Source organism: Cryptomeria japonica, chromosome 6 (genome assembly GCF_030272615.1).
Source record: "Cryptomeria japonica chromosome 6, Sugi_1.0, whole genome shotgun sequence".
Lineage (NCBI taxonomy): Eukaryota > Viridiplantae > Streptophyta > Pinopsida > Cupressales > Cupressaceae > Cryptomeria > Cryptomeria japonica.
The window spans coordinates 79,981,572-80,008,445 of NC_081410.1; positions in this window are offsets into that span (position 1 = coordinate 79,981,572).

A 26,874-nucleotide genomic window follows, 5' to 3' on the forward strand; every position below is an offset into this window, starting at 1 on the left:
TTTACTATATTTGTTCATAATAGTAAAACATTTAGTACAAAATCCAGTTTTGACCCCTTACAATGATATCAACAAGTTAAATTGGGCCAGTAAAATATTTTTGTATACCAAATATACTCTTCTTAATCTCATTAATCACCACTTGTTCATAATGACATGCATTTCCGTTCCTCTTCTATTACATGTCCTGGTGATGATTGGGGATCCTTGTACTTCACTCCCTCTTTTATAGGTGAATACAAAATTGAACTCTCTCATTCCAACATCTCTAAACTACATTATATGCTATCTAAATCATAATATTATATTCCTTCTAATTCTTTATCTTTTGAGTCATGTGATTACACCATACATTGATCATGCAACTAATAAGGAAGCTCCGTAAGAAATGACTCATCTTCTATTTCTCAATAAAATGAAATACAAATTCATTAATTACGACGCTCTAGCCTCATGGGATTTTCAAAACTTGCAAGGTAAAACTACTACTCAACTTTGAAATGAAGGAGATAGTCTTCCCAACTTCAAATGGTCACTCAACTTTGAATGATCAACTCAACTTTTAATGATCCACTCAACTCTGGATGATGAAACAACTAGCCCAAGCCCCAATTTATAGTATTTGTCTATCTCTTGGAAATTCCATGCCCCCATTAGATAGGAAATACATGGCCAACAAGAAAAGAAACACATAGCCCGAACAAGACCAAACATTGCAAGTCTCTTCAACTTCCAAATTTGGGTGCTTAAGAGAGAGATCCCTCCATTTGCTTTGTAACTCTTCAAATTCCCCAAGTGGGTTCCTTGAAAAGTGACCCTTAATTTATGTTTTGTGGCCACCACATTGACATGTGTTAACAAGTCTTTTCCACTCCTGAAAAATACATTTACCATTTGATATAGGCCATAAATAAAAAAACTTATCTCCTATCTTCTCTTGTATGATTTCCAAGGTATGTAGAGACACATAATAGACTACATTTAGCCCTTTCTGAAAATAGAATTATTAACTAAACTTAACCAAATCAAATAAATATTTTTGGTTGATGTAAGACTTCTCTTACAACCTAGATGCTCTTGCATCAAACACTCAAGGTAGGAAAATTTTGTGAGCTTGGTCTCAGAAAATGAAGTTGGATGGTAGAGCCACCTTTCAAATTGCAAAAAATCTTCAACAAACCCCATGATCACTATAACAAGTACCTCAAATTTCTTCTTTCTCCTCTTCCAACACCTAGCTGAAACAAGAATCGTTCCCTCTGATAAAAGTTTTCTACACCTCTTCCTCAAGTGGAATGTGTTCCACCATAATCCAACTTCCTCTAAATGTTGCCCCACTCAACATTCCTAATCATCTCACCACTCAAAATTCCTCTTCTTTTCTTCGTGGGTTGTAAGACACCCAAGTTCAACCACCTCCATAATTACAACCTCTTTCTTTCCTTCTTTCATGCCTTCCCAAAGACACGTCTATATTGCAACATACTCATCACACTCTTAATGTATTCATATAGACATCCTATTGCAACTTCATATTTTTCTACAACTCTTTCTTTACTTTCCTCCTCTACTATTCACAAAGACTTGCCTCTTCTACAATCTCTTTCTTCTTCTCAGTTTCAGCTTCCAAGAATATATCGACTCTTCTAATCTCCTCTTTCAAGATGACATAACCATGTTCATTAACATGCTCATCAAACAAGGGACCCTCAAAGTCCATCATCTTCATCTCTGCTAAGAAAAGTATGACCCTTTATGAAACAATAGAAAGAACTTATGAAGCATCTATGTAAACCCCACTTTTCATCATATATTTCTAAAACCTCTTGAATACTATCTTGTGCATTATTAGGAATGCTTTCTGCTACTACTTATCAAGTTGTCATTAGTTTTACATCCAAAGTCATTCTATAGACTCTAGTCGGTTACTACTACCAAAATGTTCAATCGGTATGAACAGAACAGTCAGTTAAAGAAGAAAGTATTCACAGATCCCAATATGCACCGAGCTGTCTATAGAGTATCATCCCATGTCTATTGAGTAGAAATAATGATACACCAAGTTGATATACACCGAGTGAAACGTGTTACCAGATTCATTAAACTTGGACACACATATGAAAATGTGTTACAAAATCGAGGAACATAGAACCACTATCACATTGGAAATTGCACTTCAAGATTTTGTATGATTTCAAAGTCATCTAACCAATGAAATATTTTATATAGTTATTCATTCGATAAATCATGTTTGTAAGATCGAAGCAATGAATCAGATCACCGACATAAGAGATCTATTTATACAACATGGATTGAGATCAGATATATACATGTAGTGTGACAGACAGAGATATACAGAGGTGTATGAAGCAAGACATGTGTGATACATGAGAAAGCACTAAGTGTTATGACCGTTACAGAGACACAGAGGTCACCGAGAAAGATTTCAGAGAATAGTCAAAGAACAAAGTAAACAGAAGGGTTTACCGAGTTACTTTATGGGTTACCGAGGTATGCTATAAGCAAGGTAATCTTATTTTGAGCACATAGAATCTGCTATAACATTCCAAATGTAAAGTTGCAGATATTTGTAAAGATTTTATTGAAATATTTTGAAGTTGTAAGAGAAACCTTTAATAGGGTAAAATACTCTAACCAAGTCTATAAATTGTAAAGCCTCTAACTAGGTACAACATTTAGTTTAAGTGTTGTAAAATCCTTTAGCAAGGTAGATCTAACAGATCTTGATACTCCTAATAGGGTAAGCTATTAGAAATAGCTAAACATCTAGCTCTAACCAAGCACTCTTTATTATTGCAGTAGTGAAGTTGTGGGTGTCATCCCCACCGCAGTTTCTCTCTAACCAAGAGTTTTTGCGTAACCAAAATATATGTGTTATGGAGTGAATCATGTATGATTGTTATTTATTTGTTTTAGCTTTATGTTATGTTGCAGCAGGTTTTGGTTTATGCATAACAATAAAGATATTGTTGTTAAAAGGATTTGAAGTACTGATTCACCCCTCCCCTCTCAGTACATTAGCTTTCCATATTGGGCCTAACAATTGGTATCAGAGCTTGAATCTTTGAAAAAGGTTTAACAACCTAAGAGAAGGATCTTATCAATGAAAGGTTATAAACAATCTCGGAAAATTGTGTATCTGCAAGAAGAGTTGGATCATGCTAATCAAGTGATTGCAGACATGCAAAGACAAATGCAAAAACCATTGAAAGTAAGAAGAAGATTATCTGATGATTTGTAGGACTCTCAAGAGTTAGTGGAACAAATTGAGACATCATCTGAGAACAGTATATCTGAAGAGACTGAAGAAATGATTAGAGAATTGAAAGAAAAGAACAAAGCATTGGCTGATCGGCTAAAAGCAATGAAAAGAGGACATGAACATTTCAGCACACAGATGGCTAAGAATCTTGATGCATTGAGGATAGCTGAGGATAAAGTAAGAGATCTAGAAAGAGAAAAACAACAACTTGAAGCATTAGTATCTGAAAAGAATGATGAAATCATAAGGTTGACTGGGATTCAACAAAATCTATTAGATTGATTAGGTTATGCACATCATGAAGCAAATCTAAAAGATGATGAGAATCAAGCATTGAAACTTGAAATATCAAGGTTGACCAATGAACTTGAAACAGAAAAGAAATCCAAGGAAACACTAAAGAAGAGCTATGAAGCATCAAAGATGTTGGATGAGCAACTGAACACAAGAAGACCCAACAAAGAAGCAGGACTTGGTTACAAAGGAAAAGACTCTACCGAGAAGGGAATTCATACAACCGAGAGAGGAGAATCATCAAAGCAAGCTGAAAACACGAAGCACATCAAAAGAAAGAAGCCTATTTGCAACTACTGTGGAAATCAAGGTCATACTGCTAACACGTGCCAAATCAGAAAAGGTAAGCAACCGAATGTCACTAAGTCTAATGGTTATTGTTACAATTGCAATATATATGGTCACACATTTAACCAATGTAGGACAAAGTCTGTTAACAATTATCAGAAGGCAAAATTTAAAGGGTTTTGTAAAAACTACAATAGATATGGACATAGTACCGAGAAGTGTTGGCTTAAGCAAAATAACTATATGTGGTCTACACACCGAGCAAATACTGGAGGTTACTGAACTCACATAGATCCTTACCGACAATATTATGCAGTACCATGGGATTACAATACAAGGATATGGTGTGAATGTTGTGGAAGATATGGACATATAAGTGCCAACTCCTTTATAAGGTTTGGAATGAACAACCGAAGATCATGGAGAAATCCTGGTATGGCATGTTTTCATTATCACAAAGTTGGACACTTGGCTAGATATTGTAGAGATCAACCTAGAGGAGACATTGAAAAAATAAAAGAAAAATTATAGATGATTTGGAAAAGGAAGTAAATTGTGTCAAATGAAGAAAGCACCTTACCTGCCGAGTTAGGTGCACCTTTTCCAAATTAATTGATAAAGGTATGAAGGGACTGTATTCTCTCAAAGGTCAAATCTTAACAGTTCCTATTTTGTTATGGACTTAATTCAAAATCTGCATAGCTAAGATGTATTCGTAAGTTTGAAATTCTATCAAAGTCTTTTGGAGCACTATACAGGAAGACTGTCAAGTCGGTGAATATAGGAAGCCTGTCAAGTCGGTAAATGAAGGAAGTCTGGCTACTCGGTTAAAGTGCAAAAAGGAAAGAAAGTTTAGTGGAATCAAGTGCATTTAATGTTTTTAACCTAACCTGCATGAAGCCCGATAAGGTATATTGTGTACTTAAAGCATTTACGCGGTCATTTTTCACTCACCAAGTTTTCAAGAAAGCAGAGCAAAGCAAATCAAAGGCGATCAAACCACCTCCAAAGCAAAATTAAGGTATTTACATCAATCTCAACGCATTGTTAAGCTGGTTTACCAATCATATCAAGTTGTTATTATCTGCTAAGTGTGAAGCGTCTGCCGTTTGAAAATCTTCAAACCCTAAGGATATTTTGTTAATTCTTATCTGAAATCTACAATGGCACCTAAGATCCAGAATCCTGTTGTTGTTGAGAAAATCGAAAAGCCCTCACTAAAATACTCTTTAACTCCCAAAATTGCATATGAACCGGATGACAAAACCGCATTTTCACTCATCCTGGATAGAGTTAAATTAGTCGAGGATGTGAGATTCTTCACCAAATGTCGAGTTGAAGAGCTAGGTCACGTTGAAATCAAAGACACATATGATGAATTGTGCATCGATGGTAAAATGGATAGCAAGTATGAGCACATTAAGATCAAGGGATTGACTGAAGCCCTAACCTATCCCCGTATATTCAAACCCCAATGGGTCAAGTTTGTTCTTAGCAGAGTTCATGATGACTTCATGTGGCTAGAAGAGCAACTGTTTAAGATCACCAAGGAGATCATTCATTTGATCATCGGTTACCCTATTTATGATCATGCTCGAGCTCAAAAAATGATATCATAGAAGGAATTGATTAGTTTAACTGGAGTAGAATCAGATTGCAGAGGACTGAAATTGAACAATGTCACTGATGCGGAACTAAAGTTTGCCATTAGAGTAATAGGTTACTGTTTCTTCCAATCAGCAAGGGAAAACAGTGTACCCTGTGTAGCAGTAGAATTAGCATATAAAATTGTGAAGAAAGGCATGAAAATTGATTTATGTGAGGTGTTGCTGAAAAACCTGTTTGAGAATCTGAACATCATAAGGAAGCCAAAGAAGAACAATTTAGCCAATACACTAAAGTTTGGATCACTGTTAATATGCATGTTTTTCTATTTTGAAAAATTCTTTCCATCAGTCGGTAAAGTTGTTTGGGAGTTACACCAATCAATCACCCATCAGATCAATGACTTCATCAAGAAGCTAGGTGATAATTTTAATGATATTATGGATGATTATTTCAGCAAGTTTCAAGAAATAATGCATAACAGGTATCGGATTCCACCCAAGCTAGTGGAGAAATACAAAGATGACATATGTTTTGAAGTGGACATTGATTACTGTTATGTGAATGTTGTGGAACCAAGAACTCAATCTTTGCCACCTATGGGTTACGAGATTGATTTTGACATCACACAATAGCAAATTGATGCATTTCTTACATTACCAAGGCATGCTACCGAGCTGAGGTATGGAACATATGAAGAAGTGAAGGAAAAAGTAAAAATGAGCATTGTAGTACCCAAAGCTACAAGGAAGGTAACAAAGATGATAAAGGCATTAACAAAGAAATTTGGAGAAGACTCTTCCTCCACACCTGTCAAATGCACTATAGCCATTACCGAAGAGGAATCTGAAGCCCAAGAGGTAGCTATAACACTGAGCACCGAATTGCCTAAGGGAAAAGTGCTGAAAAGAAAGAAACAAGATACGTCAAAGGCCTCACCGACTCCTCCTGCAAAGTGACCTAACACACGAGCATCTGTAGCATCATCGAGTAAGAAAACAAAGAGTGTTGCTGCACCCAAGGTAACAAAAACTTATAGAAATCTACTCGGAGACTCATTTTGGCAAAAGAGTCTAGTGACACCGAATCTGAAGATGCAAGCAAATTTCCGATTATCAAGAGAAAGAAGGTAAATGTACATAGTGTTGAAAATTTTTGTGCTAATTTGAAGCAATATGGTGGATTTGGATCATTCGGATATGTTAAGTATGAATCCAGAAATGATGCCGAAAAGAGACAAATAGAAGAAGCTGTCATCTGCACACTTCCGAAATTCCGATTGGTCCCATTGGAAGTATCTAATTCTCTTCCAAAAGAATTGTATGTGCATATTGATAATAAGTGGAAATATGCAATGGACTCAGAAAAATAGATTAGAGAAAGAAGTCTAGTACATCTCTTTCTAGACATGTCGGTAGATGAAATCAAAGAAAATCTGACAAACTACCACAAAAACTTCCTAGTCAAGCAAAACGCTTTAAAATTGATGAATGGACTTTATCTGGAAGTAGAGAAAGAGACCAAGGAAAAATGGCAGGAAATCTTTAGAATCAAGGATGCTGGTGAGCAAGCTATAGTTGAAATAGTTGATGTCACCGAGCAAGATCCTGATGTCACCGAGCAAGACCCTGCGGACATCATACAAGTAGATGAAGATATCATGGATACAGAGGCACCAGAATAGGAAATGATAGAAGGGAATGCTAATGCCCAACTTGTATCCATCGAGTCAGTTTTGGAACAAGTTCAACCCTATCCTCTAGTCAATCAACCTATCTCAACTGAAGCCCCTCAGGATACGAAACAAGGCATCAAAGGTCACAAGTCTACAGCAGGAGAAGGTACTTCTCAAGAATAGACCTCACAAGCACCTTCTAGCACTAAAAATGTTGCAACCGAGACACCAAAGGACACTACAGAGGCTAAAGAAACCGACCAAAGTGTTGTCTCTACCGAGCAAGCTACCGAGGGTCATCAAGCCTCACAAGCCATTGTCTTAGTTCAATCGGTGAAAGGTAAAGAAAAGAAGATGAAAAAGCATAGTTTCAAAGTAGATTTGTCGAAACAAATAGTGTTGCCCAATGTTGATATATCCAAATTAAAGGGGCAAGCACTCATTGATTTCAGTGCACCATGCAAAGCCAAAGCCGAACAAGAGAAGCAAATGGCTATTCAAAAGAAAAATAAAGTACTTCAGAAGGTGAAAGAACTCTTAACTGACATGCTACCTGAAGCTACAATGCCATCCATGTACAACTGGATGAACTCCTAACCAAGATAGAGACATCTAGAGTAGATGCATCAGAATATTTGAGTAAATTAAAAGACAAGGAGCTCACTGCAAAAATGATTGAAGTACAGAAAGCTATTGCCATTGGCAAAGTTAAACTTGTCAAATTTATTGCTAAGTTGACCCCTCAACTCAAGCACATTGTTTATTTATTTCAGAAAATCTATACATTCTCTTTATTTATTAAAGATATCAAGAATAAAACTGAAGTGATTGAGAAAGAGATCACCGATCTCTCTAATAAGTTGACCACTAAGCGTAATTCCATTCAGAATTTTTATATCAAGCTACAACAGCTCATGGCTCAACAATTGGAACTAAGGAACGAAGAACACAAGATAAGGATGGACATAATGACACTTCAAACATTATTTCTTCCTCATCTTTCCTCCATCCAAGAGCAGATTAACAAGGCTACATCCCTATCCACTCAACAAGAGGGAAGCACATTAGATGGACTCATTTCACTATTAGCTGACAATACAGCTCAGAATTCACTCATGGACAGTGTTAAGGATGCCCTCTCTACCGCTCTCACCGATGCCCGGACAAAGTATAAATCCATTTTTGACTAGTTGCCACCACCGAATGGTAACTAAATTTTGATGTTTGTCAAAAAGGGGGAGTGATATAGTATCAAAGCATCAAAGTATCAAAAAAAGGAGTGTAGTATACAGGGGGAGTATATACTGAGAAAAACAGAGTATTCAAAATAGAGTCAATTTTGACAGAGTAGTGAACCAAGCAGTTATCATAGAACATTGATCACCGAGCATGCAAAATCAAAATTTTGTAAGTATATAGATTTTTGAGTTATGACTTTGAAAGTAGTTTTGTCAAACATCTCAACTAATGTCAAAAGGGAGATTATTACTACTTATCAAATTGTCATTAGTTTTACATCCAAAGTCATTCTATATACTCTAGTCGGTTACTACTACCGAAATATTCAGTCGGTATGAACATAACAGTTGGTTAAAGAAGAAAGTATTCACAGAGCCCAATATGCATCGAGCTGTCTACCAAGTATCATCCCATTTCTACCAAGCAGAAATAATGATACACCAAGTTGATATACACCGAGTGAAACGTGTTACTAGATTCATTGAACCTAGACACACATATGAAAACGTGTTACAAGATCAAGGAACATAGAACCGTTATCACATTGGAAATTGCACTTCAAGATTTTGTATGATTTCGAGGTCATCTAACCAATGAAATATTTTATATAGTTATTCATTCGATAAATCATGTTTGTAAGATCGAAGCAATGAATCAGATCACCGACATAAGAGATCTATTTATACAACATGGATTGAGATCAGATATATACATGTAGTGTGACAGACAGAGATATACAGAGGTGTATGAAGCAAGACATGTGTGATACATGAGAAAGCACTAAGTGTTATGACTGTTACAGAGACACAGAGGTCACCGAGAAGGATTTCAGAGAACAGTCAAAGAACAAAGTAAATAGAAGGGTTTACTGAGTTACTTTATGGGTTACCGAGGTATGCTATAAGCAAGGTAATCTTATTTTGAGCACATAGAATCTGCTATAACATTCCAGATGTAAAGTTGCAGATATTTGTAAAGATTTTATTGAAATATTTTAAAGTTGTAAGAGAAACCTTTAACAGGGTAAAATACTCTAACCAAGTCTATAAATTGTAAAGCCTCTAACTAGGTACAACATTTAGTTTAAGTGTTGTAAAATCCTTTAGCAAGGTAGATCTAACAGATCTTGGTACTCCTAACAGGGTAAGCTATGAGAAATAGCTAAACATGTAGCTCTAACCAAGCACTCTTTATTATTGCAGTAGTGAAGTTGTGGGTGTCATCCCCACCGCAGTTTCTCTCTAACCAAGAGTTTCTGCATAACCAAAATATATGTGTTATGGAGTGAATCATGTATGATTGTTATTTATTTGTTTTAGCTTTATGTTATGTTGCAGCAGGTTTTGGTTTATGCATAACAGTAAAGATATTGTTGTTAAAAGGATTTGAAGTACTGATTCACCCCTCCCCTCTCAGTACATTAGCTTTCCATATTGGGCCTAACACTTTCATGTGCTATATTGAATATTCTTATATCTTGAATGATTTCATTGTTATTAAGAATAGAAAGAGAAAAAATGGATTGAGTGCATTTGATGCAAATATTGATTTAAATCAATTCCTCTTGAAGTATATTGAGAATTAACATCCTTAACAATAGTTTCAACAATCATGGGATCATTATCAAATTAAATGATTTCATTGTCCTTTGCAGCAATTGACTTGGTCACTTCATCATTTTTTGATGATAACCCTGCATTTTTATGTTTACCAACTAAAGAACTTTCTTCCACAACTTGTGATAGTGATGTAACGACTCCCTCTCCAAATAGAAAATCATTATTGTATACTTTCAAAAACCAACCATGATTGAAAACAACATGAGGCTGAGTATCTTCATTTTATTTTTTATTATCAGTAGTTTCTGCATGACAACCCATACCATCTTGTCTAATTTCTATGCACTTTTCAGGTTCATTCTCCATTTTTTTCTCATTGATTTCTATATCAAATTTCTCATTTCTTTTCATATTTTTATAATAATTTTTAAATGTAAAATTATCTGCTTTAACATTATCATTGAAGAAAAATAAAATGAATTCATATTATTTGGTACAAAAGAATTGACAATATTTGAAGATTCAAAAAGAGGGTTACATTTGACCCTAAATGCTCCACAAGATTTTGTTTGCACACACATTACAATGAATCTACTCCCTTCATCTTCATGCCCTTTATCTTCTTTCTTGGTTCTTCAATTTCTATATTTGCTATAATTGTCTTCATTAGTTCATCAATAACCTCAACAATGAATGATTCTAGCTCTAGGGGTGACAAAGGTTTAAGTGTAGCTTTATTTCCACCTTCTTTGTTGACTGCATCATCGAAGGATTATCCACAAGTATCAATTGCTAAAGGGAAAGATTCTATTATATTTTTTATTGCATGTGAGGATGATGATTTTTTGAAAAAGAATATGAAGGAAAATAATCTTCTTAATCACTTGAAATATCATAATCATCCATATTTTATTCATACATAATTATGTTTCATCTCTATGATATTTGACTCCTAGATCACTTGCTTTATCACCTAGTAAATGCTCTTGACAAAAATAGAGTGTGAAATATCCAACTAGAAGATTTTTTGTTTGCATATGCTGAAAAATTTATGGTTTGATGATAACATTCACGGAAATGAGACCTTATGTCTATGAGGGTAGACTAATATTTAAAATCTCCATTACAAAATGTTGGAACATGAATAGGTTCAACTACAGTCCCAATAAGAGAGATGAACACTTGAATTAATGTTCCTGTGTTGCAAAAACATTGATATTATGAAGTGTGTCTGAATGAACTATTGTCCTAAATTGTAACCCCTTACAATTTTACAATCCTCTTTTCCCTGGCTTTAGTGTGCCTTCTTTTGGGTCATTTTCAGCCTATTTTGGCCCTATCTCATGCAAGTTGTCATCATATGCTCATGTGATGACCTTGTTGCAAATGTGTTGATTGATGGTTGTCATTGATATCGACATATTTTTTTGAGATTGGTCTCTTATGTTGGTGATCTAGAAGATGCATTCTCAGAATCTTTGGTGCTTTGCAAGATGTGTTACAATTGGTTGAGTTGATGGTGATTTGTATTTCTCTTCTTATTGGATATGATATTGATCAATTATATACATGAGTATCTTGATTCCATTCTTTTTGTTGCTAAGTTGGGTAGTGCTATTTTGGGTCCAGTTTGATCTAGAATTTGATGATGTGTAATGATTTTTTGAGTCATGATGTGGGTTTAGTATTTGTAATGGATGTAATGTGTTGATTTGACCAATGATGTGGATTGTGGTATGGTCTACTTCCCATTCCTTCCCACCACTAGAATGTTTAGTGCTAACCTATTTTGGGATCTCTGTTTGATCGGCTTAAAAGATTATGTTGTTTGGAGATAGTATAAGTGAGAGGTTGAATCAAAATGAAATACAGTGGTAGATGAAGAAGAAATATGATGTATGGAATTTGTGCGAGATTTGGTTGATGTTGATATGTGAAGTGTGTTGTTGCTGAGCGACATTGGAAGTTGTTCTGGCATTGAAGATTATGTGGTGGATTCTCTTTTCATTCTTCTTTCTTTAGTACTGAGTCTTTCTAGGCAATGAGCCCTCTGGTAGTGAGCCTTTCTAAGTAGTGAGCCCTCCAACAGTGAGCCTTTCTAGCAATGAGCCACCCTTTTGTAATAATCACCTTAACTGGTGTCACCTTAACCAATGTTATATATTGAGAACTAACATTCTCTGTGGTTTTTCCCTTCTTGGGTTTTCTATGTCATATTTGTTGTTCATTGTGTCACCTGCTTTGTGTATGTCCTTTCATGTTATATCTGCATTAATTAATTTTGTTGGTTATTTTAGATGTGTGAAAGAACTGAAGAAAAAGTTTAAGTTGTCAACTGATTCCCCCCCTCTTAGTTTCCCATATATTTAACAATTGGTATCAGAGCTTTGGTTCCTTGGAAAAGAGCTTAACCGTTTGATGTAGATCGTGATCCAATGACACATAAATTATTTATTCCTATCTTTGAAGGATCTGACTACAAATTTTAGAAAGTGAAGATGAGAAGTTACCTAATCTCCTTGGGTTACAACACTTGGAAAGTAGTGGAAACTAAGTATGTACAACCAACAAATGGTCTTACCATTTCAGATGAGATTGAAGTCTATGAAGAAAATGAAAAAGTGAGGTATGCTATCTTTAGCACTTTATCAAAGACTAAATGAACAAAGTTTTTTTTATTGACTATTGCTCATGAGGTTTGGGAAAAGTTGAAAGATATCTATGAAGGAAATGACAGAGTTATCAAAGAAGCTGATAGCTAAGCGCATATATGAGAACTTGAAAATGGAAGAAGGAGAAGATATAACAAGCTATTTTTCAGAAGGTTGATAGTGTAGTAAATGAAATCAAAGAACTTGGTGGAACTTTGACAGATGAAGACATAATTGAGAAGATTCTGATGTCTCTACCGGAAAGCTATAGTGATAAGATTTTTTCTATTGAAGAAACTTATGATCCGAAGAAGTTTACTAGGGAAAAACTACATGGGCACCTTGTCTACGTTTGAGATAAGAAATTTTGGAAAAGACAAAGCTAAATATGAGACTGCCTTTAAATCCGCTGATGAAGATCTAGAAGATGAAAGCCTGGATGAGATCGAAGAAAACTTTGTAAGAAGACTAAACAAGGGCACCGACAAATTTAAAGGTATGTTACCTCTTAAATGCTTTAGATATGGAAAGATTGGTCATATAGTTACTAGATGTTTGGAAAAAGGATCAAGACAAAAATTTAGGAAGAATAAAGGGAAGTTTAACAAGAAAGCCTATTATGTTAGAGATGATGCTAGTATTTTAGGTGATGACTATGAAAATGGTGATTGTTTGTTTTTGGATGAAAAGGATGCACTTAAGATTATTGTTATTGCCTTACATGCTAGAAGAGACATAAATGAATGGTTGATTGATAGCGGATGCTCTAATCATATGATTGGTGATAAGACTAAGTTCATAAAACTTGAGAAATATGATGGAGGTTCTGTTAGGTTCGGAGATGATTAGACAACACAAATTGTGAGAATTGGCTCTGTTACTTTTGATGGAAAACATAATACTAACAATGTTTACTATGTGAAGGTTTTGCATCATAATCTCTTGAGTGTTGGACAAATGTGTGAAAATGGCTACAATGTTGTTTTTTAGGATGAGTGTTATGAGATTCAGAAGGGATCTAGAACTGTTATTGCACCAGGAAAAAAGATTGGTGGAAATATGTATCAGCTAGAAGGAGCTACAAGACACTGTTTGTTATCTCAAATCAATGATAGTTGGCTCTGGAATTGGAGGATGTGTCATATCAACTTTGATTATTTGGTCAAGATTAGTTCATCAAGTGTAGTGAGAGATTTTTCAAGGCTGACCAAACTGGATAACAATATTTGCAAGGAATGTCAAGTGGAAAAATAGACAAAAGGAAAATTTAAAGGAAAAGAACAATCATCCACCAGATTGTTGGACTTAGTGCACACATAATTATGTCATCCAAATAGAACAAAGAGTGTACAAGGTGAGAGGTATCCCATATTGTTAATTGATGATTATTCTAGAATGTCATGGGTTGCATTTTTAAGAAAAATTCATAAGAATTAGAAAAATTCAAGATATTCAAAGCAAGAGTTGAAAATAAAGTTGATAAAAAGATCAAGTGTTTGAGATCTAATAGAGGAGGATAATTTATCTCTCATGAGTTTGACAATTTATGTGAGGAACATGGTGTTAGAAGACAATTGTCTGCCCCTAGAACACCATAGTAGAATGGTGTAGTGGAAAGGATGAATCAAACTATACAAGAGGTAGCTAGAATAATGATCAAAGGAGCAAAACTACCAAAATTTTATTGGAGAGAAGAAATTCACATAGCAGTTTACACTCTTAATGAAATTCTATACTCGAAGAGATATGAAAAAATATCATATGAACTATGGCATGGTAGAACTTCGATAGTGAAATATTTCAAGGTATTTGGAAGAAAATGTTATATTAAAAAAGATGAGGACAATATTGGAAAATTAGACACCTAAATAGATGAAGGCATATTCTTAGGATATTCTACAAAAAGCAAGGCATACTGGTGTTACAACAAAAGACTGAACAAGATTGTTGAAAGTGCAAATGTGAAAGTTGATGAAGACATTTATAAAAATTCTAATAAATTGGTAGGTTATGAATCTGATGAGCCCGATGACAAAAAAAGGGAAGAGGAAACCAAAGAAGAAGAGAGAAAAAAGGAAACTCAGGATACTCTGACATCTACATCTAAAACTCCAAGGTATGTGCAAAAGAATCATTCAGTAGATCAGATTATTGAAAATAATAATAGAGGAATCATCACAAGAAGAAAAGCAGATCAAGAATAAGTTTTGTTATGTTTACCATCTAAGAGTGAACCAACAATTGTAGAAGAAGCTTGCAATGATCAAAGTTGGATAAAGGCAATGAGAGAAGAGTTAGATCAGATTGAGAAAAATCAGACATGGGAACTAGTTCATAAACCAGAAGACAAGAATGTAATTGGAACAAAATGGGTATTCAGAAACAAGTTGGATGAGGATGGAAAAGTGGTGAGAAATAAAGAAAGGTTGGTTTGCAAAGGTTACACAAAGGTTGAAGGCATTGACTTTGAGGAAACATATGCACCTGTTGCTTGGATGGAGGTAATCAATATGTTTAGATTTCTTTTGCAGCTTTTATGGACTTCAGGGTTTATCAAATGGATGTGAAATCAACATTTTTGAATGGAGAATTGAAAGAAGAAGTTTACATTGAACAACTGGAAGGATTTAAGTTGAAAGATGATTTGAACATTTTTTGCAGATTAAAGAAGGTTTTGTATTGATTAAAATAGGCTCCTAGAGCTTGGTATGGAAGGCTAGACAAGTATTTGATTGATCACGGTTTTCAAAAGGGATCTATTGAGGTGATTTTCTCATAGAAAATAGGGAGAGAAGGGCTCTCTGCAACTAGGGCACAATTTTTGAGGGTGTCGTTGGTTGCAGGCCTCCTCCGCGTGTGAGGGCTCCCTGGCTTCGCTGGGTAGTCCTCGAGCAATAACTGTTGGCCTATTGCAATTAATGGAGGCCGACAAGGATGTCCAAAGAAAGGCTAAACCGCCCATTCTCCATGCCAGTGAGAACGAGCACGTGAGACGAAAGACCTTCAACTAGGCGGTGGAGGGCAAGCAAATTTTATTCCTAGTTGATGCAAGATTTGAGATTGCGCTGCAAAATGAAGATGATGCCCATCTCGCGTGAGAAGAAGGTGAGGTTTCCCCCTCCAAGCACATCATCATTAAACCCAATGGTTCAATGCTCTCTGCTACTTCTTTTGAGATTTTGAGGCTTAGGGACTCGACTATTTTTTTTGCCGCTTTTTATGTAAATAATGTACCATCTCATCAATACATGAACACATGGTTGCAAGATGTGTGGGTCAATAAGCTAGGGTTTCATTTTTAATTTTATAGAATGATTCAAAAGGGTCTATTCTTAATTTTTTTTTATAACAAAGAAAGCCAAAGCAAGATTGTCAACAAACAGTTCTGGTCGGTGGGGAATTCATCTTTTAGGGTTGTACGTTGGGATCCTGAGGCTTGTAACAATGAAATTCTTGCCCTTTCTTGTCCAAAATGGATAACCATTAAAATTATTCCCCCTTTTCTCTGGTCTTGTATAGATAGAATTGCCAAACCCTTGGGAAAAATTGTAAAAATTGACTCCTCCCCCTTGGTTCTTCCACATCTCAATGCTAGGTTACTCATAGCCCTCAAACCGGGTATTGTATACCCCACCAAAATTTCTATCTACCTTGATAATAAAACCTTTTGTTGTCCAATTGAGTACATGGGTGGCATAGATGTCTGTCATTATTGTAAAGTAAGTGGTCACTTTAGAAGCAAATGCCCTTTATTGAATAAAAAATCTAGCAGGGTCAAAAATCCCTCTTCCGGTCCTCCACCCTTTGAGCCCTAGGCTACTCCCTCTGAACCTCCTCTGACTGTCCTGCTCAAGATCTTTCCCCCACTCCCCCCCATTTTACTTTATCCCCCCACCACCGACTACCCCTCACCCATCCGTCCCCCCCCCCCCCCTCCCCCCCTTACTCCTTGACCCCCTCGATGGCTATCTCTATCATGAACTACAGTAATGTTATTAAAGATGCCCTTTCCACCGCCCATCCCCCACCTTTCAACACCTCTGAATTTGTTGATAACCCCAAACTTCACCCAGGTCTGAGATCCCAAAATGCTCAACAACTTGTGTTGGAAAAATTGAGAAGAGCTACTGAAGCTAGGAAGGTTCTTGAGCAAGACCTTCATAAGCAGAAGTTGGAAATTGAAGCCTCCTTGTGGCAGATACTTGGCCTAGAGGACATGGATAGGGGTGCTCCACTTATAATAGATACCATTAGCAGGGCCTCTAACCAGGGCCTTGAATTGTCTGCATGTAGGGATCGTACTAAAATTAAAACTAATGAGATTTCTACCCTAGATGTGAAAACTGGTGGACCTAACTGTACTGTGGATGAGATCTTAGTAGATCCTCTAGGTGCATCCAATGGCTCAAAGGCCTCTGGGCGAGATCCTGGTAGTAGTACCTATTGTACTTATAGCACCCCTATTGATGCCTAGAATGCAGAGCAAATTGTTACATAAGACAAGGGGATCAACATGGACCCCTTCACTCCTGGATACTCTAATTTTGAACAAGGCTTGACAGATACACAGGAAGGGTTTAATATGGTCAAACACAGGAAGTCTAGAAGGAAGAGATCCCCTAAGAATAGTAAAGATAGTGCCTCTAGGAAGGAATCCCATGGCCCCAAACAAATATCTAAGGCAAGGAAAAAGAGAGGTAGACCCTGCTCCTCTATTGCATTTGATGCTAGCAATATCACAAATAAAGAGGAGTGGCCTAAATGTTTTGAAGGATTTAAATACAAAACAGACCCTACCCAACAAAGTGAGTCGTGCTGAAAAAAATCTCTTGGAACATCAGGGGCCTTGAGGCTCCTGATAGGAAATATATCATCAAAAGATTCCTTAATGGACATAAGGACATGGATTACCTCCTTCTTCAAGAGATAAAAGTTGTTGTCTTCGCCCTCCAAATAGGTCTTAAATGTATTTGGAGGGAGGCTACATCCTTTCATACTAATCATACCAAGGGTAAAGGTGGTACAACAATATTACTTAGTCCTAGATGGGCTAGCAAAGTGATCAACTAGGGGCAATCCCCCTATACCAAGGCTATCTGGGTTTCTATTTAGCTGGAAGACCAAAAGTTTGGAATTTGTTCTGTGTATGCCCCTAATGACTATAGAGAGAGGGGGAACTGTGGAAATGGCTAGCAGGACTGGAAGACATCCCTTGTATTGTGGGGGGGGACTTCAATATGATTGAATCTGCTAATGATAAGAAAGGAGGTAACAAGTTTGAATGGAAGGGTATGGAAAGGTTGCAATGGGACATAATGATCAATAAACTACATCTTGTTGACCCTATTGCTGGAAGGAAAGGCCAAATGAACACCATATGGTTCATCTGGTGTAATTACCAGCAGTTGAATAAGAGAATCTATTGCAAGTTGGACATACTTTACTTCAATAAAAACCACTTTGGTATTGGTAAAGGAGCTAATGGAGATCACTACTCTGTCTCCCCATACACACTGTCAGACCACCACCCCATACTAATGGGAATAGACCTCTCCCCCTCTGGTCACCCCCCCTCTTCAAGACCTCCTTCCTTCACCTTAAACACTAGGCTCTTGGAGGATGAGGATCTCTGCTTTGCCCTGGCCTTCATCAGAATTTTTAATATGAAAGAGTAGAAATGACTCTCTAATATTGATAAATGGAACCAGAACATTAAAAGCTAGACCACCCTCTGCCAAACAGTAGGAAAAAAGAAAGCCAAGGATGCCAAATGGGTTGAAAGGATGCTTCAGGAAGATCTTTGTAATGCAAAGATGAATCTTCAGAACTCACCTAATGATGAAAGCCTTACTAACGCCCTGGTGTCAATCAAAAACCACCTTAGGAAGATCCAGAATGAGAAAATTAGAGGGTTGAAAACCAAGACCAAATTAAATTGGTTGGACTCAGGAGACAAGGTCTCAAAATTTTTCTTCCAATTGCTTAGGGTCAAAGAGGCAAAAGAGAACATCAATTCTATCTAGGATAACAATACCCAGATTATAGACTCAGAGGAGATCCTAAAGTGCTTCACCCGGTTCTACCAAAATTTATTCACTGTAGAAGAGTTAAATGATGAACATAGGGTTGCTAGGGTGCTCATTAAGGAATTGATCCCACCTAAGATTAATGTGGAAGATTAGGAGTTTGTAGGGAAACCCATCTCAAAAGAGGAAATTGAAAATGCCATCTCCTCAATGGGAATGATAGATCCCCTGGACCGGATGGCTTTCTGGTGGAATTTTACAAGAAGAACATTAGGTGGATTGTTGGTGACCTCCACAACCTATATTTGGAAGCTATCAATAAAGGAACCCTGGGCAAAGAAATCAACCAAGGGGTCATCAAGCTCATCCCTAAGGAGGGGGATAAGACATTGCTAAAGAATTGGAGGCCTATCACACTACTAAATGTCTTTAATAAGATATTGGCCAAAGTGGTGGCTAATAGGCTGATTAAAATCCTCCCAAAGATAATCAGCCCCACCCAAACAAGATTTGTTAAAGGCAGATATATCTTAGAAAATTTGCTAACCTGCTGGGAATCTCTCGAGTGGGCTAAGGCCTCAGGACAAAATGGGGCCATGTTGTTGATTGACTTTGAAAAGGCATATGATAAGATAGAGTGGATCTTCATAATTCAGATGTTAGTAAGTTTGGGGTTTCCGGAGACATTCTGTAGGATAGTTCAAACATTACTCTGTGACGCCAATGCTGTTGTTGATGTAAATGGAAACAGATCTTGTAATATTGTTCTTTCCAGGTCAATAAGATAGGGCTGCCCACTTTCCCCGACCTTATTTGTGTTGGCTGATGATGCTATGCACTATGTTCTTAAGGATTTCAATATAACCCCCAGGGTCAAAGGTATCTCTCTCCCTAATAAAGAGGAAATCATCAATGTTCAGTTTGCTAATGATACAACTATTCTATTAACCTTAGAAGAGGAGAATTTATCCTCTTTGTTGTACAATATTGAAATATTTTGTAAGGCCTTAGGCAGGAAAATTGCTCTCCATAAATCTACCTTGCTAGGATGGACTGATTCCCCTCCTAACTGGATGACAAAATTTGACTTGAAATGGGGAGGACCGAACATGATCACTAGATATCTGGGTATTCCTTTCTCTGTCTCCTCAAATCTGAAAGAAATATGGGAGTGGTTCAAGAATAAGGTGGATAAAAAACTCACCAAATGGAACAGGAACTTCCTCTCCCTAGTCAAAAAATCTTGTCATCATATAACATCAATTGCTCCTCAGCCTGGCCATTCAGTAATTACCAGTTCAATTATCTTCAAAAAAAAATCAGGAAATTTCTATGGTCGGATGGGAAGGGGAATAGGAAGCAACATGTTGTAAAATGGGAGTGGTGTGTTAGATCTAAGATGCAGGGGGTATGGGCCTCAAGGACCTCAAAATTCAGGGCATTGCCCTAGCTGCCAAGTGTATTTTTAAAGCCCTTAATGGCAATGAACCTTGGAAAGTTCTGATCAGACATAATATACAATGCTCCACCCCTAAACAGGAAAAGAATTGGAATAACTTGCCCATGTGGGACCTGATTGCTAGTAATTTCAAGATCTCTCCTACAGGATTAGAAGTCTTCATGTCTATATGGAGGGCTTGGAACCATGTCATACAATTCATCAGTAACAGGGGCATTGTTGATAATAAGGGTTCTCTCAACTTGGGCAGATCTATGTGGTGGAATACTTTACATAATGGAAAGCAGTTGGCCCGCGTTCAAGGATTCTCTGCTTTGAAGTGGCACAACTTAGGACTGGTTACTTTTGAACACATATTGAAAGATGGTTCCCTGATCTCTTGGGATTCCCTTAGCTTGGAATTCAACTTCCCCATTTCCCAAGCTAGAACCTACAATGTCCTCAAGACTGCACTCGAACCCATCCTCTCCTCACCCACCCCTTCTTTTCTCTCCCCAATCTCCTCCCTCTGTTGGGGTGATGGCTCTCCCCTCCCTCTAATGAAGGCCAAACTGATCCACTCTTCCCTTGCTAACTCTGAAGATATCCTAGCCCATCTCAACAATATCTAGAACCTCACCCAGGATTCTAAAATGTGGCACTCTAATCTCGAGATTCTGGTCTGCACCGAATGAACCAAAAAATAAGTTATTTGCTTGGAAAATTTTACTTCACAAGCTCCCTATTAAGGACAATAATGACAACCCCCTATTGTGTTAATTGTGTCATCTTCCTGAGTCTGTGCTACATATTTTTTTTTAAAGTCATTTCGCCAAAGAGGTGTGGAAATTGTTTGGTTTTTCAGTTGATAATAAATGTCTTTCTATTGATGAGGTGATACTTGGTTATATTAAAGGTGGCAAGAAATGTGCTAATCTCTTTTGTTCTGTTCTCTCTTTGGAAATTCTTTGGATCATTTGGAAATCTAGGAGTGATGATGTGTTTATTGGAAAGGGTAGATACCTAATCGAGTCTCTTAGGAGACTCATTCGTTACCTTGTTGCTATGCAGGTCACTGTGGTTCTACGACTTGATGAGGATAAATTTGACAGATGGCTGAATGATGGAACAACACATGTCTTCATCCGAGAACTATCCCATGGGTTCACTTGGGACCAAATGTGAAGCAACAAGTCACACTTTGAGTAGGCGCTAATGAGATTTATGCAAGAGTTGGAGGCAAGACAACAGAGAGAGGATTTCATTAAGATGGAACTAGAGGGATTGCCTACCCACCCCTATAGAGACCAGTTCACCGAAGGAAATGTACTAGTGTGGTGTGAGGGAGAGCTAGGATGGACTACGTGGCTCCCTCCCTTGGGAGATAATATTGATCCTGACTCCTCCTTCCTCTTTAGTTAGTTGACAACATGTTTCCTCTATGATATATTTTGTATATGGGACATCCAACTCTGTAATTTTGTGATTCAGCCACAACCTGTGTATAATGCTCACATGATATGACCCGTTGATCTTCCTACCATGGTTTTTTTTTGTCACTATGAGATCTATTTGGTAGTTGGCTGTGTGTTTTCCAGCCTAGTCTGCTGAATTTTGTAATGATATTTTATGATACTTAATACAAAAAAAGGGATCTATTAATAGTAATCTATATTTCAAACCTGACTCAGGTAAAATCTTGATTGTTGTAGTGTATATTGATGACATAATATTTGGAGGAAATGAAAGCATGTGTAGAAAGTTTGCTAATGAGACGTAGAAGGAATTTGAGATGTTCATGATTGGTGAGTTAAATTTCTTTTTTTGGGTTTGCAAGTGAACTAGAATAGCAAAGGAATTTTCATTTCTCAGTCTAAATACACTAAAGAATTGTTGAAGAATTTTGGGTTGGAGAATTCCAAACTAGTGTGTACACCTATGACCACTAGATGCAAGTTAAGAAAAGATGATAAATTCCCTAAAGCCAATGCAAGTTAGTACAAATTAGTGATTAGAGGACTATTATATTTGATTGCTACCAGATTGGATATCATGTATATAGTTTGTCTAACAGCTATATTTCAATAATAATTGAAAGAATCACATGTTGTGGTAGTAAAAACAATCTTTAGATATTTAAACGGAAAATAAGAGTTTGGCTTATGATATCCCAAAAATTCAGATTTCACTTTGACAACTTATACAAATGCAAATTAGGCCAGAAGTGTTGATGATAGGAAAAGTACAAGTGGTGGAGTATTCTTTCTTGGCTCCCAGTTGGTTGCTTGGTCGAGTAAGAAGTAGGGTTTTGTGTCTTTATCTACAATTGAAGCAGAATAGATTGCGACATATTCTTGTTGCACACAAATTCTATGGATGAAGCAAACTTTGAAAAATATCAGTGTATTGTTCAACAAAACCTATTTCAATTATGTGTGATAATACTAGTGCAATAAATATTTCTAGAAATTTGGTATAGCATTCCAAAAAAAAGAATATATCTATTTGGTTTCACTTCTTGAGGGAAAAGGTGTTGGATAACGAAGTTAAGCTTGAGTATGTACCTACAAAAGAGAAAATTGCAGATATCTTCACAAAGGCATTGTGTAAGGATACTTTTGAGTATCTCTGACATAAGTTATGGGTATTACCCCTTCTTAATTTGAACTGATGTACACTTGGATGTGCATTGGTTCAGTTAAATGCTTGAATATTCTTATTTGGACTAGTTCTTGGGTGCTTCCTCTTAAGGTGGAGCAGAGTGAGTTTCATAGGGGGAGTTATGCTCGCCTTTGTCCTTGATGTCAAAGGGGGAGAGATGTGATGAGATGCAAAGATGTGATGTGCAGAGATGTTGATCAGATGATGTAGAGAGAGTTGTGTGTTTGTTGTCAATGGATGTTTCCATCAATGACAAAGGGTGAGATTGTTGCAAATGTGTTGATTGATGGTTGGAATTGATGTCAACATATTATTCTGAGATTGGTTTCTTATGTTGGTTATCTAGAAGATGTGTTTCTGAATCTTTGGTGCTTCAAAAGATGTACTACAATTGTTATTCAATGTAGATTGATTGAGTTTATGGTGATCCAAATTTCTCTTCTTATCGGATATGATATTGATAGATTGTATTCATGAGTATCTTGGTTCCATTCTTTTTGTTGCTAATTTGGGTAGTGTTATTTTGGGTCCGGTTCGATTCAAAATTCGATGATATGTAAAGAATCTTTGAGTCATGATGTGGGTTTGGTATTTGTAATGGATGTAACGTGTTGAGCTGATTGATAATGTGTGTTGTGGTATGGTTTATTTCTCATTCCTTCCCACCAACAGAATGTTTAGTGCTAACCTATTTTTGGATCTCTATTTGACCAACTTAGAAAATTATGTTGTTTGGAGACAATATAAGTGAGAGGTTGAATCTAAATGAAATGTTGTGATAGATGAAGAAGAAATCTAATGTATGGAAGATGTGCAAGATCTGATTGATGTTGATATGTGAAGTATGTTTTTGTTGAGCGGCACTGGAAGTTGTTCCAACATTGTAGATTATGTGGTGGATTCTCTTTTCATTCTTCTTTCTTTGATAGTGAGCCTTTCTAGGTAGTGAGCCCTCTGGTAGTGAGCCACCATTTTGTAGAAATCACCTTAACCACTGTCACCTTAATCGATGTTATATATCGAGAACTAACATTCTCCATGGTTTTTCCCTTCTTGGGTTTTCCACATCATATTTGGTGTTCATTTTGTGATCTCTTTTGTATATGTCCTTTCATGTTATATTTTCATTAATTAATTCTATTGATTATTTTGGATGTGTGAAAGAATTGAAGAAAACATTTTAAGTTGTCAATTGATTCGCCCCCCCTTTCAATTGCCTATTTAACTAACCTAATCCAATATTATAGGCTTGTGCACTCTTTAACTACCCTCACTTTACCCTTTTCTAGGTGGATTGTGTCACCTATTGACATAGTCCCTCCAAAAGGGGCCCAAACTTTAATATGTCAGAGTGTCGGTTCCCACCATTTGTCATTTGATCTTGATTATATCGATATGACCATTGGAAGATAGCTTAAAAGAGATAATACCTTAGAACCCTATATAATGGCATCATTTATAATTCATTTACATGTCTTACAATTTCATTCACAATCATTCCTAATTCCTTCAAGAGTGGATTTGAGTACAAGGAACATCAAGCTATAACATGTTATCTTCAAGTATGTTTTTATGATAGATTTTGCTATGATTTATCATGTTATTGCACCAACACTTGGAGGACTTATCTAAAGAGCATTGCATCACTACGATTATCAATATTGAGGTATAATCTTGTCAATTCAATATTCCACTTCAAATTTAGTCTCTACCATTGGCATTAGATTTTCATTGATGTCAATAGTTGAGTTGATGCACATAGATGCAGGATGGTGAACATCTTAGCTGAAGGTCAGATTGATATTGATTGTGTTATTCCAAGTTGGCATAGGTGAGGTGAACAAACTTGATTGTGTGTATGCAAAGTGAAGTGAGCAAGCTGAAGACAATTGGAGTTAGCTGTTTGAACTTGCACATAGACAAAGAAGAAACAAGTCATTGAGTTGGTAATTCTTTTAGCAATCTAGTTTGAATCAGAAAAAAGCATAGTCACAGTTGTGTATAACACGTCAGGTTAGTTGCATGCGATGTGTTATTGCTCACGTTGTGTTAGTCACATATGTGTTACCGATAATACATAACACATCGTGTCCATCACTGTCAGATCCAACGGTCAATGTTCTTTTGTGGAGAGAATCTTTGTCAGAAAGAAGAAAGCCACGACGCAACGATAGTCATTGATCATTGGTCTTCACATATCCGCAAGGGTGGATCCCACTTCAACTCCATTGGCATCAGATCTAATGGTAGGCATGCATCCATAGGGATATTTTGTTTTCAGAAAGTAGGGGGCCATGGTGCAATGATGGTCATTGATTAGAAGAGCAGACCCCACTTTGATTGAGCTGGAAAATGGTTGTGTGGAAGAAGGTAGACCCCATATAGGCCACGCTAGACAATAGAAAATCCAATGGCAGGTGTTCACCCACAGGGATAATATGTGTTAGAGGCTAGGAGGCCACGACATGAGGATAGGCATTGATTGGAAGGATGGACCACACCTTGGCTAAGCTGGCAATGTTTGTGCAGTAAGGATGCCTTGTGTGGGTGGATCCCACCTCAACCATATCAACTATTGCGTGCAGTAAGGAAGATACCGATGAACCCCACCTCGACCAGGCTAGATAACTTTTGATGCTCCACAACTCTGTAGGTCAACTAGAAAAGGCTACCAAGCCATTTGCGGATCTGCGGGTAGAAGGGAAGTGAACTCCGCAACTCCATAGTCAATAGTCAAAGGACTGCCAAGACACTTGCGAACCTATGGGTGGATGGTATGCGGTGTGTATAACATGCAAAGAATGCACATTACACCCCATGTTAGTCGACGATAGAAAAAGGTAAGAAACGTGTGCGTAACACAAAGCGTTAGTCACAAGTTTGATAATGTCGACTTGAAGCTGCTCACATGGATGTTGACTAAAGGTAACCAAATGTGAAGATGGAGATGATGTTGACATGGCAAGTACTGGACGAATCAATTTCTAGCTAGTCGAAAGAAGAGGTTTTGCTTGTAGAGATGAGTTACTTGGACATACTAAACATGACAGTTCACAATCCAATCAAAATTAATTGCAGGTAGAGATGAAGGAAAGTTTAATTTAATGAAGGACAAGTTGCAAATGATTTGAGTGGCTCAAGGATATCTAGAAGGCTTCAGTCGACAAGATATTGGATTGATGAGCAAGAAAAGATTACACAAGATTGCAATCTGAACATGAAGAGCTTCCAAGAAGATAGAAGAGATGAATTTAATAATGGCGGTAGTTGTAGAAGATCATGTCGGCCTATACATCACAATGTGAATTCAAATTCTATTTGGCGAGAAGATTAGAGTGGTTTTCACCCATCTAGATAGAGAATGAAGTGTGCATAAAAAGAAGTGCGAGTAAGTATTGTAGAATGTGTGATGTGAACAACTGGGAGTTGTAGGCATGCAAAAAAAAAGCTCTACAAAAAAAGAAGATAGAGAACAGAGGAAAGTGGAGAGGTTGTAGAGAAGCAGTTTCAGTGCGTAAGAATAACACAGTTCCAGAGCGAGATAACCCTGAAGGAGATAGAAATCTAAATAATCAAAGGTGAAGAGTGGACAAGAGACAACAAAGATTCAAAGTGAAGAATACAGCAGCAGAGGACCAAGAAGAAATATCAGATGGACTTTTGTTGAAGGTCAAGTGAATGGTGGTCAAAGTAGTAAGAAGATAGAAAGAGAAATAAAGAGGTAGAGAACTCAGAAGGAAGAGAAGGGATAAGTAGCAGGAATCAGAGAGCAGTGAACAAAGGTGGAAGATAAGAGATCAAAAACTGGAGAAGCGGGGAGAAAAGAGTTGAGAGTCGAGGCAGATAACATAGGGGGTTATCTACACAGAGTGGGGGAAGAAATAGTGGACATAATAGAGCAGAGATTAGAGAGTTGTGATTGACTGCAATGACCAGATAACATACACCAGCGAGTAGAGGATATAGATTGTGAGCAGAGGAGTCTAGGCAATCTGAAGTATAAAAATTACTATTATTTACAAAACATCATTTGTAATAAGGTGCTTAATTGTTATTGAACTTATACTCATTGTATGTCATCTAAGTTGGTGCTCAGATTAGGGGTTTGTGCTCGTTTGGGTTGGTGCCCATAAAATTTAGGGGTTGGTGCTCGTT